At 34.8% G+C, this 16,751-nt stretch overlaps 1 long non-coding RNA gene across 1 annotated transcript in view; it reads left to right on the plus strand.

Moving 5' to 3' along the window:
• Positions 1-15,832, plus strand: part of LOC144840186 (uncharacterized) — a 32,100-nt gene extending 16,268 nt beyond the window's left edge. Inside the window, exons 2-3 of the long non-coding RNA XR_013611863.1 lie at positions 14,212-14,262; positions 15,238-15,832. This is a non-coding gene — a long non-coding RNA (uncharacterized LOC144840186). The remainder of the gene's footprint in view (positions 1-14,211; positions 14,263-15,237) is intronic.
• The last annotated feature ends 919 nt before the right edge of the window (positions 15,833-16,751 follow it).

Genomic DNA, 16,751 nt, shown 5'->3' on the forward strand with positions numbered 1-16,751 from the left:
AGCTTCCTTTGGACCGCCATATTTCGCTTGCCTTTGCGATTTATGACGTCACTGACTGTTAGTTTGTTGTCTATTATGTTTAAATATCATTTGATTGGTCAGTTTTTGCTTGGATTGGTTTTTTTTGTAAGTTTAATCCAATAGAAAACGTACTTTGTACGGTAAACAATGGTTACTAAGGCCAGAAAACATCAACTTTGATTGGCTTACACCTGTCACGTGTTGAAATAACGATTCCCGATTGGTCACTCTGACATGCTTCACTTCACTTCGTGTTCCTTGCGCGAGCTAGCGAGCTAACAGCTGGTCACAGACACATGCTTTTATTTCTGTAAAAATAATAAGATGGAGGAACCGCTTGATCATAGACTTAAAAACGTATTAAATGAAGCTAGAGGCTTGGATCTTAATGATGATGATAATCAGAAATTGTTGGATTTGATTGACGAGTATTTTGATGAGAGAACGATGTCGGATGATGAGGAATTGACGGAAGAGGAAAGGGCTGATTATAATGACGATTATGACAAAGAAGGCTTGTTTTCGGAGGACGACGAAGACAACATTGACGAACCTGATGGGCCTAGACCTAGGCCAAATGAAGAGAATGATAATGTAGGCCTAGATACTGATGAATCCCAAGACGAAAATGCCATGATTGGTGGAGATGATACAATCTTGAGCAACGGAGATCCCGAATTTATGTCCGAGTTTGAAGAAAAGGTAAGTACTACCATTATTTTGACCTTCTTTCAAGAAAGGTCGGGGGTGGGCGTAGGGGACCCTGACTTGGGTCTAGGCCTACAGTAGGTCTACTCATTGTTCTAGGCAGTGGATGCTTAGGGCCTAGGCCTAATAATAGTATAATAGTCTCAATACGTAGCTTTGTTGGAATGTTGGTTGGTCCCCATTCATTACATTAAATTCATCCAGAACACATTGTTCCGTTCTTGTTATTTATACTAACTAATTTATATTTTTTAATAACAGGAAATGCAGAACATCAAACACAAAAAATGTCGATGTAAGAACCCACATAATGGCTTAGGTTGCACTCACAAGTTCTCGGATGAGTACGTCTTTAAGATGCGGTACCAATTAAAGGCATTATCCAGGGAATCGAAGACACTCTTTCTACTTGGAAAAATCGCTACCTCAGGTGTTCGTACAGGTGCAACAACTCAGTGCTCCAAGCAGATTAATAAGGATCGCAAGCGGAAAAGAACGGACATGGGCTACTATGTAGATGAGATCAAGGTGTGCAGAGATGCATTTCTATTTATCCATATGTAAGTAATTTTCAATCAAAACATTCTAAACTATTCTGTTTATGTAACTGTAGCGAGTTTTATTATTTTTTTCTGATGAATTATTTTCACAGGTTGCAATTATCTTTAACTTGGAATTAATGTATTGTCTTTTTTTGCAGTACCAGTGACAAGTTTCTTACAAAACTTACTAGACATTACATGGAAAATGGAATTGAGATCCCTGAATCGTTTTCTGGAGGGGCAAAATATAACACAAGGAGATTTAGCGTTGAAGATATTGAGAGATCTGTGACGTTCCTTTCAAAGTTTGCGGATGAGAAGGCACTAGTCATACCTGGACGTATACCTGGAATAAAGTGCACTGATCCACGAGTTAGGCTGCTTCCTGCTGTGGAAAACAAAACCTCAGTGTGGCGAAAGTATCGAAAGAGTTTGAATGAACTTAGTGCAGCATCAGGAAGAGGTATAATTTTTAAAGTTTTTATTATTTTTATTTTAATGTATACATTGACCGTCTTCTTTATAGGAAACAGTATAAAAATAAATTCTATTCACTTATGCAAATTATATTTTTTCACCAATAGAATATCGTGTAATGGGTCGATGGTCGTTTGTGAAGGCTTGGAAGAGATACCGGCCGTTTATTTTGACAACCAAACCTCGTCGTGACCTGTGCTGGACATGTCAGAAGCATAGTCAAAAGATTTACTTGAGTGCTAATTCATCGGATTCCCATAAAGCAGCAATAATTCAAGAACAAGTTGAGCATCTTCGTGTTGTTGACCAAGAAAGAAAGCTGTATCAGGACGACACAGCAAAAGCTAAAGAGTCCATCAGAGAAATGCCAGATCAACTTGGACCACATCAGCCCTGTTCAAGGAAAGGTGTCATGCATTACAGCTTTGATTTCGCCCAGCAGGTTGGTACATATTTGTTGTTTCTATTGGGTTTTTTTTTCCATTTGCATCCTAGCAGTAAATAACTCGCCAATTACATTATATTTGTTTTTATTAAATACAATTTTTATTCTATTTTTTCAGCTGTTCTATCCACACGACCCCGAACAGCCTGGACCTGTTTTTTTCTTAACCGAGAGAAAGTGTGGCGTCTTTGGGATCCACTGTGAGGGATTCTCCAATCAAGTCAATTTTTTGATCGATGAGGGGATGGACGTTGGCAAAGGAGCAAATGCCGTCATTTCATATCTTCATTATTATTTTGCCCACTACAGTTTAGGTGAAGAAGTTCTTCACCTTCATTGTGACAACTGTAGTGGACAAAATAAGAATAAGTATGTAATGTGGTATTTACTCTGGAGGACACTACATGGCCTGCATAAGGAAATCAGGGTACGCTTTTTGGTGGCTGGACACACAAAGTTTGCCCCTGACTGGTGCTTTGGTCTGTTTAAACAAAGATATAATGTATGCCACAGTTCATGTTTGAATGATATTGCAGACTCTTGCCGTTCCAGCACCAATGCTGTAGTTAATATTCCACAGCTTGTTGGAACAGAAGATGGAAAATCCATTGTACCAACGTATAATTGGAAATCATTTTTGGCCGGTTACTTTAAACCAGTAGTTGGGATTAAATCCTTTCACCATCTCAGCTTTTCTTCTGATAACCCTGGTGTCGTCACATGCCGAGACTTTGCTGATTCAGAGGAGAAGATTCTAAAACTACTGAAGGTAGATGGTGTAGTTCCACCACTGGAACTGCCTCAACCATTCAAACCACCCGGCCTTGCAAATAAACGTCAGTGGTACTTATATAAGAACATTAGGCAGTACTGCGCACAGGACCATAGAGCTGACGTAACATGTCCTATGCCAGGTGGAGAAGAACCTACTGAAGACGAATAAAGTCTATAAGTGTACCCTATAAAAGTTTATGATGAAAATAAATAACAGAGATTGTGCTGTTACGTTTCTATATTTTGTGGAATAATTGTGATTTTTAAAGAGTAATACAGTTGTTGTTTAATCTTCTGCAATCTCATACCTCTCCTCTATAACCTGCCATCTCCTCTCACACCCACCTTTATCCAGTATATATTCTGCAACCTACATGGGAACATCGGTGAACAGAACGTAAAGAAAGTCATAATTTTATGCGACAATGACATCTCTCCAAGTCACTCCCCACCCCCACATAACCCCTCCCCCACATAACCCCTCCCCCACCCTGACTCCCTACCCTAGCTGGTATGTCCTTTTCTACTTATAGGTTACTAACACTCCCAAATAGGATATTATAGGTTAACACCCAAATAAGATCTTCAAGAAATGAGCCCTATTATACTTTTATTTTACCAATTTCAAAATGGCCGCTAAATCCCCCGGGGGGCATATCCCCGGGGGGGATTCCTGTAAATTTTTTTGTCCTCATTCCCAAACATCAGTTGGACAACATATGAAAATTTCATTGCAATAGTCCCATGGGAAGTGGTCGTTGCTAAGGTGTGAATGTAGTCAACTGGTTACATTTTATATTAATTGTATGGTGTAACTTTAAAGCTGTTTTACTCAAACGTTAATGAACAGATTTTGATAGTATGATTATTTTTCAAATTAGTATAACTTGGCTTCCAGACATCCGATTAAAATTATTTAAACACCATTATAAAGCTCATAATGTGTTCTATCAGAATCAATTAAAAACTCATTTTGGCTGAAGGACGAGTTTACAGCCATTTCGTGGTAGCAGGTCACATATATAACATTACAAAAATGGTTTTCTTTTCGTATTTCTAACCGTAAGTACGTTATTAAATTGAAATACGTAGCTAAAGTTTAGGCCAAGTAACGGCTTACTCGCGATCAGCAGTAGCTCCCGTCAAATCGATCGTGTTTTGAAAACTGATTTTCCGATGAGGTTTTCAACGCACGGAAATCGGCTCGACGGGATTTTAGAACCGTTTTAAAATCACATTTTCTCGGCAACTACTTCATTAATTTTAATTGTAAACACACTTATACATAGATTAAAACAAGTACTTTCAAACAATATAAATTTTTAAAGTATTAATTAAGAGTGAATACCATTTTATTTACCATCAAAGTCATACTACTTATTCGAATTTTGTTAATATTTCAAAAGTGATACCCCTCTGTGCGCTTTCATTGGGATACCTACTGTCAGACAAGCCTTGATGGCCTGATACGCATCGCTATTGATGGCCCGTGACGGCCAGTAACTTTGACTTTGTAGAGGTTGTTAAGAGTTGGGCTGCTACAACGAATCGTAGAATCCGAATGCAATAGCACAATTACAACAAGGAACATTAATAACATTGTTATTATGCTTTACTCATGTTATGCCACCAAATTATTATGTTATGCCATGTTTCTTATTTTGTGAATATTATATATGTTAAAAGTGCCAGTAAAATGAGATCGATTTACTGTAGAATGAAGTAAAAATAAAGCAGACAAACGAAAATATAAACTGTTTTTTATTTATTATTATTATTTTACTCTAAAACACTGAATACATTAACACTAAAGAAGACAAACAAATACGTACGGCACAAAGACAACAACAACCACGCGCGCAGCGGCAAGGGACTTCCCCTGCTAACTGCTATAAAACTTACTGGACTGGACGTCCCTGGATAACTTCAGGTTGCTGAACTTCAGTTAACCCATAAACACGTGTCTGTTCTTGCCGGCCATGCACTACATGCTTGCCGCACAGTTGTGAAACAACAAATCCGGAATTCGCGAATACGCTAAAAAACTCTCGCGCAAAAGAACACAAACAACGTATTATATCGAGCAACAAGTAGTAAGGTCTAGGCTAATAATTTATCTACAGTATTTGATCCTAAATAAGGAAGCGCCTGTTTTTGTGGAATTCAGATTTTGGGGCATCTATCTAAGCCTTGGCTAGGCCTAGTGGTTGTAGTGTCCACAAGGCTAGGCCTAGGCCTGACGCGATCTATTGCTATTTATTTCGTAAGCGTTTTTTTGTTTTCGCGAATAATAACGGCGACTCCCCAGTGGTACAAGGTTAGGCTAAGACCTGACGCGATTTGTTGTTATTTATTTTCTTAATTCTTTTTGTTTTCGCTAAAATAACGACAACCCCACTAAAAAAAGGCAAAATATAGCAGTAATTTGACCATGTTACTTCACTGTATAAACTACGCAACGTCCTCCGTTGTGTACCGCCATGGCCGGATCTACAAATACCATGCCGGGCCGCCAAAAACAGTCTTTAGTCAACTGTATTGCGTCGTTGAATTTTTAATTAATTACACCTATTCTTTGAACAGAATGATTTTCGTAAATCATAGTTTGGCGATTGATATTAATGCTTAGTATGTTCGAGTTTGAATCCGAATTATTAAGTATATTACCGCTTAAAGCTAAAAATCGAAACTAGACCACAATGTAATTAATAAATAACACGAATCCAAATGGGTGTCATGTTTCCACAAAAATATCAACGTAAAAAATGCATTTCGAGTTGTGCACTTTTTGTGTTCGTAAACAGCTGTAGTTTTATTATTCTATAACTTAATTCATATTCATATTTTTTCATTAAAATGTTTTAATCTGCCGAACATGCAAGTTGTCACTTTCATATACCATATCCAGTATTGTGCTTTTATACTATCCCATGCGAATTATTAAGGCAGACCAGACCGTGCGGAGCACTGGCTACTGCTATAGACAACAATTTAATTACAGAAGTAGCAATTAGCTAACAAATCTCTCACACCAAAAAATTGCAAAATATCAAAGCCATTGAAATAAAAATTGAATTGAATTGAAACTTTATTTCAGAATAAATATTCCATATACAACAAAAATTAATACAAAACAGAAAATAACAATAAAATAGGATTTTTCCCCACTTAGTGAAAAGATTTGAATATCGTAACAGATAGTTCATAGTACATAGTAGTATAGTTCATTTTCACTATTCACAACTCTTAATCTAAAAAATATAATGTAAATGAATAATAATGAACACACACAAACGCAATTTCCAAATTGTTTTATATATTGCAATAACATAACAATTTGTGATTCCACAGAAATTTTTATGTTTTTTTATCTATATGTATTAAATAAATAATTAAAACACGACGAAAAACAGCCAAAATAATAGAGTTTGGCATTTTATACTTTCGTCATCTAATTCACACAGCACAATTTTTCTTTATTTTTGCTTTCATTTTTTAGTCTACATATATTTCAAAATGAAGGGATAGTGTATAACAAAATCAATGGCCGTAAATACAGTAGTTCCAAATTTTTTTTTGATATTAATAATTTGTCAAAGTACTTTTATCAGAGTGCGCTTTTATTATTCTTGCCCATGCAAAGTATATAACCACCCACGTAAGGCAGAAAAAGACTGTGCGGAGCACGGGCCACTGCTAGTGATACCTATATTCCTGCAATGGGTATTCTAGTAGGTTAGTGACAAGTTTCAACACAAAAAGAAATGATTATGCAATAAACGTATTTATTGTAACTTAAATATTGCATTTTTTGGGGTTTTAGTGACAATTTAAAAACAACATTTTTCTCCTTTGTTTTAATTAAGACTGAACCTACGTCCTGCGTCAAAACTCAGTTTTTAAATTCCATTTCATTGTTGTCATTATATATTTGGAGAGTAATTTTTCGTATCACAGCCTAACTATTCGTAATTTCTTCAGAATTCAACTGTATTTCACACATTCTCCCTCATTTCTGTAAGTAACTGTTTTAATTTATAAAGGTATCATGCCAATTACAGTATGCCTTTTCGGGCACTCCTTTATTCGGAGTCTACGTGACTATACCAACACGCTGTTCAACAATGCGGCTAATATGAGACTGTCGAAACAACTATTCATTTTCTGTGAAAGATAACCAATGATAATTTGTGCAAATATAGTTATAATATAATAATGCACATTTTCATACTATTCATGTTCTACTGTTCTTTATAGCTTTATACCTACCTATATTTAGTGTTTTGCATTCATTATTAGAACGTTTTTATAACGTTTGGATGTAGAACATTTATTTCTACACAGATACGTTTAAAAAACGTGGAGTGTGTAATATTGCAGCCAGAGCCATATATATAAAGAGTTACGACATTGAAAATTAGAAGCCATTTTTGTGTCACAGAATTCGCACGCTGAGGGCGCGTGCGTCTATTTTGTATAGCGTTTTCCTGTAGTTCATGCATTATTTTTAGATTTTTTTGTTTATGAAATAACGCTTATATTCCGTTTTTATTTTAGTAATTAATTTTATTAATGGTATTAATTTGGTAACATATATATATTGTGTCTATTATAACAAAAGAATAAATGCTAGGGCCTACATGCAATTCAAGATACATCAAAGCATGAACCAATACAAAAAACACACAAATTCACCCCTCTTTTTATACAGTATATGGCTCTCTGTGTGTTTTTGACACAAACTTTCAGAGACTCGTTCATCATTTCATTTGTAATAATTTGCCTTTATTATTTTAATATTGTTCATACCCTATTCAATATATTAACAAATATATCCAAGACACTCTATTATTTTATTTAGTCATCAAAGCATGCATTATGAATTGAAAATATAACATAATTGTTATTAATAGGACGTAGTTATGGGATGTTTCTTTCCAAAATCAATCAATCGAACTTTATAATGTACTAGCGCACGCGCGCGCAATATTCTTTGCCGCAAGTACTTCTGTACGCTGTGCCCATCGATATTTCACCGTAAAATGTACAATTACATTTGTTTAAATATAAGAAAAAGTTTAAAGTATTTTCTTGCTCCTATACTTTACATGCAATAACGGAGACAAGTTTGACACAAATTGATCTGCATATCACGTGACTATAATCCAATGTCGTAACTCTCTATATATATGGCTCTGATTGCAGCAATGTGATACTGCCCTCTAGAGGGAGAAAGGAGAAATAAAGGTAGAGACAAAATCCAAACAGTCAGTGTGTCCTTGGAACTGATTGGTTGATTATTCGGCCTAACTTATATTTCTAAAGGCATATTTACCAACATTATATTGATGACAACGGATGTAAGAGATCGTCACCCACCTACGACGCAACATTTCAGGTAAATACCTTTTACCGACCATTTTTAACATCGATACAATGGTGACGCCATTCATGATCCCAGCGCCACCACCGCTGGACATGTTGTCAGGCAACCTGGGCGATGCCTGGAAAAAATTTAAACAACGATTCGATAATTTTAGCTGGCCACAGGGGTATCTGAAAAAAACAACCCACAGTGAGTTGCTACCCTACTCTCAATTATTGGACAGTCTGCTTTCGATGTATATAATAGTTTTGATTGGGCTGAAGCAGGTGACAAAACTAAAATATTCAAAGTGCTAAACGCCTGTTGTGCACTGATGACCTTACATTAGGCAAGGCACGAACCATAATACGGGCTGACGACGTAGCAATTGCGCAGCTAGACAAAATCGCTGATATTGATAAGGTGGAGGAAGCAATTCGCAGAAAACCAGGTAACACCTCCACAAACACACGCCGCGAAATTCCAACATCCAAACCACGATATTCCGACGAAAAAAAGACATGCTACAATTGTGGAGGGGAATATCTCCACCAGAAAGAATTGGAGCTACTTGCAACTATTGTAGAAAGAAAAACCATTTGGCAAATTGTTGTAAATCATGGAAAAACGCAAGAGCTAATGTTATCCGGAATGATACAAGTAGTGAGACAGATACCGACAGCGAATTCGCTTATATTCTTCGAGCTAACACCACCGGATCTGAAAACAAACAACCACACGTAAAACTACTACTACAATGACTTGGTAACAGTACTAATCGACACTGGTGCGTCTGTAGACGTCTTAAGCGAAAACCAATTACAATCACCTAACAAATAAACCCTTGCAGTTAAAATGCACAAACATGAAAATATTTGCCTATGGTGCCAAAACAGAACTTCCATGTTGAAATAAACTACGATCGCCAATCGCTAGCCAATTTCTATGTAGTGAGTCAAGGAAACGAATCACTATTGTGTTTCGCAAATGCGAGAAAACTAAACCTGATTGACATACATGTAGCGCGAAATATAAACACAGCAAACGAAATAATCGAACAACTCATAGGAAGCTATAGTGACCGATTTGACAAATTAGGAAAACTCGCCAATGTGAAATGCAAGCTACACCTCAATGAAATTCAACCAATTACCCAACCACACAGAAAAATACCCTTTCAGGTTTGAAAAAAAGTTGAGGTGGAGCTCGAACGACTTCAAAGCTTGGATGTCATAGAGAGAGTACCTACACCATGGATTTTACCCATTACAGTCGAAAAAACCCCAAAAGTCTGAACGAAATCAGGCTTTGTGTACACATGCGAGCACCAAACAAGGCAATCCTGCGGGAGTGTCACATCACTCCGACGATAGATGATATTCTTGCCAGTCTAAACAGCGCTACGATATTTTCCTAGCTCCATCTAAAGAAAGGTTACCATCAAATCGAACTAGACAAGCACTAAGCACTGAACAAATACTTAAGAAACTACAGAGCAACCACACATAGCTCCACTGGCATTGGTCCAGCTACATTAATGTTTAATTGAGATGTTCGCACACAATTACCCGAATTACCACACAAAGCCACTGGTGAGAGTTAAATCTGTTGTCGTGATAAGAAGGCAAAAGACCAAATGAAACGTAATGCCCAAAAGAAGGAATCCTTCAAAACAAAACACTTTCATGCCGGTGACACTGTATTACTAATAAAAGACAAATCAATGTGCAGCCACTACCACACCCAGACATACAGTCACAGATGTCAAGGGTACCATGATTACAGTGTCGAACAGCCATCGCACAGTAACAAGAAATTCATCCTTCTTCAAGAAAACCCAGTATCTAAAGAATAACAAAGATCCAACCCAACAAATGGAAATAGTAACTATGACGACGACAACCAGAACCAATGGCCAACCCAATACCTGGTCCACAGTTACCACTACTGCCACACCGAAACACCCGATTGCCAAGATATCTCAACGATTTTGTTATGACTATTACACCTTTTTAAGTTTCAAATTTATGAAGTTTACCTGTTTAAAAAAAAATTGAATGAGGAAAGGAAAGAACAATAACAAACTATGTTATGGACATGATTTATAATACATGAAAATCAATGTTTTAGTAGCAAATTTTCAATTGTTTTCTGATTTAGGTAAATTGGCTACACCATAACAGGACTTTGTTTATGCACATGAGTAATCTTATAATCTCAGCATTTAGTAATTGCAAAACAATTCAAATAATTTACAGAGAATAAACAAGGTGGAGTGATACTGCCCTCTAGAGGGAGAAAGGAGAAATAAAGGTACAGACTGAATCCAAACAGTCAGTGTGTCCATGGAACTTTATTGATTATTCATTTTGATTACGTTTTAACAATCTGTGTTTGCTGGGGTATCGCTTATACCCTTTTCCGTTTTAGTTGTGGTATAGAAATATACATAGATATGGAAATATTCCACTTGATCAAAGAATTTGTCCTTTGTGTGATTCCAACACAATTGAAGAGTATCATTGTTTAAGTGTCCCTACTACAATTCATTATGTAATTTGTCTTTTGTGTTGACATGTTGACAATGATTTGGAACTTTATTTTGTAATTTTCCAGATACCTGTGTTGTCAAAATAAAAATCATTGAAACGCATAAAGAAATTATTTTAAATAATACTGTGTAATCTTTAACTTTTCATGTTGGCTCATTGTATGCCATACTCTGCAACTAAGTCACGTCTCTCATAAGCCAGTTTGGCTGGCCTTAATAGTGATGTCTTAGAGTGTGACTATAAAATAAAACTTAGACCCACCATGTATACATTCGCTTTGTACTGAGAAGCCATTTTTTATTGTTGAAAAGTTTCAAAATGACGTATATTTTTCTCTGTCTGGTTTTGCAGTCCGAACGTTAAAATGACCAAATACAGTCACGATAATGAACGGAATAGTGTATACTTTGCTTCTTATACACATGCACAAATTAATATTTTGTATAAATTACCGTCTCCTTTCATACCATCCCGATGCAAAAGCTTATTAATGTCTTCATTTGAGGGTCAATTCCAGAGTGATTTCTGTAGCAGGGATCACGGAACATATTTACTGGCACATAATGTCTATTATTGGTTTAATAAAGCATCATAGGAAATGATATGGTATATTTGCTTGGAATACAACATAATAAATCAAGATATTGTTGGAGTCCTTGGAATAAAGCTTGGCCCCCAGAAAGAATAGTGTCAAATGTTCAACCTAAACACTCTTGGTAGACTTTGATATGACACCAGTATAAAGGTCTCTCCTTGGTATGAATTGCCTTTTGGATCACTATACCTATCACTAAAGGAATTCATAAAAAGGTAAAGTACTCTAGGTATTATATTATTCAAAATGTATGTTCCTTGAAATCTTTGTTGAATACCACACCCCTAAATATAATTTCTATTTTTCCATTATTTATAAATTGAAGTTATATTTTATAAATATAATTATACAAAAAGTAAATGTGAAGCTTATATTCCATTTTTAATGTTAAAATGCATTATATAAAATGGTACTCCTCATCTGTAACAATTAGCAGCAGGATTGCTAGGATTACCCGTCCATAGCAATAGCAGATTTTTGACATTTGTCTACTTCTATATGAGACATAAAGTCGGCGGTTTTTATAAAATGAAATATACTGCATTAGATATATAGTTCATTCTATACTTCAGTTGCATTCATGAATACAAAACAGCATAGCACAGTATTTTCAAAGTGGAACTATTCAATCTAGGATAACTAGTACAAACCACTAGATGTTAGCAAATGCCAATGTAATAATCAATAATTGCTGTAGTATAATATGTATAAATGATGTTGTGCATCTATTCTAAGTCAGTAAATTAATTAAATTAAATTTGTGTTTTATAAATCAAGTGAATTCTGGTGACTGATTTAAATATAATATAGGTTACTACATTCATTTTAATAAAATTTAAGTGAGAATTTATTCAGAAACAGATGCCTTTCATTTATTCATATGATGCCATTTTTTATGATAGCTTTAACATTCACATTCTAGTACAAATGCTACATTATAATGTTTGTATTTAATCATTACAGTAATAATAATAACTAGCAGTAACCCGTGCTCTGCATGGTCTTTTCTGAATTAATATGTGGTTTTTTTATTTCAATGGTTTTAATATTTTGCAATTTTTTTGGTTTGGGAGTTTTTTACCTATTTGCTACTTTGTAATAAGTGTGGTCTAGCTCCGCACGGTCTTTTTCTGCCTTAATATGTAGTTATATACTTTGCATGGGCAAGTATAATAACAGCGCACTCTGATAAAAGTACTTCGGCAAATTATTAAAATAGAAAAACAAATTGTATCACAAATAAAATTCGGAACTACTGTATTTACGGCCATTGGTTTGTTATACACTATCCCTTCACTTTAAAATATGTAGGCTATTAAAAAATTAAAGCAATAGTACAGTGGATATGGAACTTTAGACTTTACTTTTGTGTGAATGATGATGCGCACAAACACATAATGAAAGTATAAAATGCCAATTTATTTTGGGTGTTTTTCGTGGTGTATTAATTATTTGATACATACAGTAGAAATAAAATAAAAAGTGGACAAAAATCGAATGAAAAACACATTGCTGTGGAAACACGAATTGTTAAGTTTATTCATTTACATTTTATTTTTAATTCACTGGTTTTGATATGTTGCAATTTTTTTGTATGGGAGATTTGTTACGTACTTGCTACTTACTTTTGTAATTATGGTCTACCAGTAATCCGTATTAAGTTGAGGACCCCTCATGAGACGTCACAAAAAACATGATCATGTAAGGTGTGACGTAAGAAATGAGCTAACTACAATTTGCTAATACAAAGGTTTTCTGTCGAGCCGTCTGTGTAGTCGAGTGGATTAGGTTTAGTTATATTTAGGAAGTAGTTCAGCTATCTTTCACATAAGTGGCCCCCAACTTCTGTACTAAAAAAAAAATTGCTTCTCGGCTTATTGGTTATTATAAATAAAGAGTTTAATACTACAGGTTGTGGCCTGGGTTTTATCACTAGAACCCCTTTCATACAGAGCTGCAAGACGGTAACATTGCGGTAATTCATGAACGCCGGTTTATGTGTGAAAGGGTAAAAATCCCTGAATGCTGGCTTCTGTTAGACCGCCTCTGGACCTAGTAACATTTCGGTATTATTACCGTCACAGTTATAAGCCTGATCTGTGTGATCAGGCGAAGCATTACAAACAAAGGTCGAATTCGGGACATTTTATTACTATTATTACTAGATTATATCGACATTTGTGTAGATTAGTATGTTGTAATAAAAAAAATATGGCCATGATATTAATACAATAATTTTGGTCCAAAGAGGAAGATGCTGTAATGTAAGCCTGGGTCCAAGTAGGCCATGAGCAGTAAATTCTAATGTTTCATCATGTCCCAATGTGATGGATCTATAATTTCTTTACATATTTAGAATAATAATTTTATAGATAACAACAAGTTAACCATCATGTGAACAATTTTGAGAAATGACTGTTTGATTTTGGTATTTTATTTTAATATACACCAAATGATGATTTGGTTGGGGAGAGGTAAGGATAGCATAATTTTAGTAAATTTTGAGCAAACTCATTATTAATATTAATAATATAATTGTTTGAAACTCATGCCATAATTAATATGGTCTGGCCTGGTTAGCAGGCTTTCCCTATACTGACCTGGTCAGAGGACTAGTATTCATACATCCCATGCATCACAGGACAGTATTATTTTCATTTATAATAGTTAATTAAAAATAATGTATTTCATTTCAATTTCAACTGTATCTTTTCAATTCAATTTATGTCTAGGTTGTCTAGTGGAAAGGAGGCACAACATGCTAAACACATTCATTGCTTCTGGTAAGTTTTGGATCTTTTTTCAATGTAGAGATGAGAAATGCTTTATGTTTTGTTATAATTATGTATAATAGTAGTAAAAGTAGTAATGAAAGTTAAAAATCAGTCAGAATTTTTAAAATTGAGATTTTCACAAATACTGAAACTACATAAACCAAGATTTAATATGCTGAAAAAAATATCTTGATACCATATCTACTTCCAGAGATATCTCAGTCTAAAGTTTTGGCTGTAACGGGAAATGACAAGTACACAAAAATAAACAGGGCGTTTAATAATAATAATATCCTGGATTTATATAGCACCTAATGTTGTGAAACATGTAATCGCTGTACATAAACTAATACGTTTAAGTTTACGTCTTAGCAAAAGGGTATTCTAATTGTTTTATTTCAACTAAACTTAGCACCTTTCGTTTATTAACTATTGTTCTATTATTATGCAAAATTGTCATTAAAAACAACCCACTGGAACACTTTCAATTTAAGCATAAAACATGAAAGGTTTTATGTAAATCATACCACACAAAATGTTAAAATATATGTATTTATTTGTCTCAAAATAGAAAAACACCAAGGTAAATAAATACTGTTTCAGATATTCTCTAAAATAATTTTTCAGCCTTTTATTGTTTCGGCTGTCTCTACAAATCTACACATGCGACTTATGTCTGATTTCGCTTGCATATGCCACAAATAGTAATGAAAGCAAGAAATATGCTTTAAAAACATCAATTACTTTAAAAATGTTTTATATACCAGGTTGCATTGTCAATAAACACTATAGTATGTAAAGTGTGTGGTAGAGTATTAAGTAAAGTTGAGAATGTTACAACATTTCTGTGTATGGTTTACCACAAATCTGAACTAATTTTTAAATATAAAACCAAAGATTCATTGTAATTTAATAATATGGAGTATAACTAAAATATTAAGTAATCGATAAATTAGATAATATATTCTTGATTATTTGTTACAGAAATGATACCAGCTTCAAAACAATTGGACATTTTTCATTAACTTCACCACCATCAACTGGCTGAATGTAAAATACTTACTGCAAATGTTGCTGAATCTATGTTGATCATATTTTATTCCAACAGCACGATATTTAATTATACCTGTCACGGCAAATATGGTCCAGGGCCAAAATCGGTCCGGCCGGACCAGTTTTGGCTCTAAATTTGTGGCCAATCGGTCCGGGTTTTTCTTCTGTCGATTTTAATTAAATTACTAGGCCTACGATATTATTAAAGTTGTTTATGGCTAGAAAAATATCCAATGGTATATATAAGTAAGTTATATTGTCTGATTTCAGCCTGTCACAGTTCACATGAACTGGTATGATATTGCCAGCTAGATTGTATTTTATGATTGAGGCCTTTTTCTTTCTCGGCCTAATCAATATTGGTATAATTGTTTTATAATAATTGTATTAAATTGATTTATTAATTGACTAACCATAAATCAGTAATAAATTCAATTGTTTTTAACATCATGGCGAAACGAAGACAAAACAAACAAAAGAACAAAATGGATTAAAAACAGACATAAATAGGCCTATATTGTTGTACACAAAAAGCCTAATTAAAAAATAGGCTTAATTTATAATATTAAAATAACAAATAAAACCCCGTAATATTCAATATAATGACTAATCATGGCATTTTTTAATGATATATAATTTATGACTAATTTTGCGCACCATATATTTGTAAGACCAGACCATATTTGGCTGCCAAAAACAGTCTTACTGCCTTACTTTTATCTAGGCAGAACCAGTTTTGGCAGCCAAAATTGGTCTGGCCGGACAGGTTTTTCCTGCCATAGATGGTCCCCCGGACCGATTTTGGCAGCCAAAACTGGTTCGCCAGACCAATTTTGGTGTGACATGCCTACCTACCACTTAGTATGTACATACTGTATATACAGATATTAGTTTACATAGTAATTATTACTATATAGTTAAAATATATTTGCTATTTCCATTGTACTGGCCAAAAAGCCGCGCCTGAAAATTGACAAACTTTTCTACTTGACTACAGTACTTATTATGTTGGTACGCAGTGGCGGATCTAGGATCTGACGAGGGGGGGTGGCCACGAAAGTGGCAAACGAGGTGCGTAGCACTGAGCGGGGGTCGGTTTGGGAGGGGGATGTCCCCCTCCCGAGCCTCAGAACATTTTTGAAAAAATAGATGCTTACGCACTGTTTAATAGGCTAGAGCAACTGTTTCCATCACATTTAATAACTATTGTTACATAATGTAAATTTAAATAAATCCTTCCTAAATACTGTACGGATCTTTTTCGACGAACTGATGATAAACTTTGATTGAAAAACACAGGTACTCCGAAAATGCCTCGATAGTGCATGTGTGTTAAGTGTATTGTGTTTTTGGTGGTCTGTTAACCTCAGATATATACCCTACAGCCGGGTGAATAACTCAATGTAATTTAGTATACAATGATTGCAGTAATCGCCGTGTCTATA

Source organism: Antedon bifida, chromosome 4 (assembly GCF_963402885.1).
Source record: "Antedon bifida chromosome 4, ecAntBifi1.1, whole genome shotgun sequence".
In the NCBI taxonomy this organism is placed as follows: Eukaryota; Metazoa; Echinodermata; class Crinoidea; order Comatulida; family Antedonidae; genus Antedon; species Antedon bifida.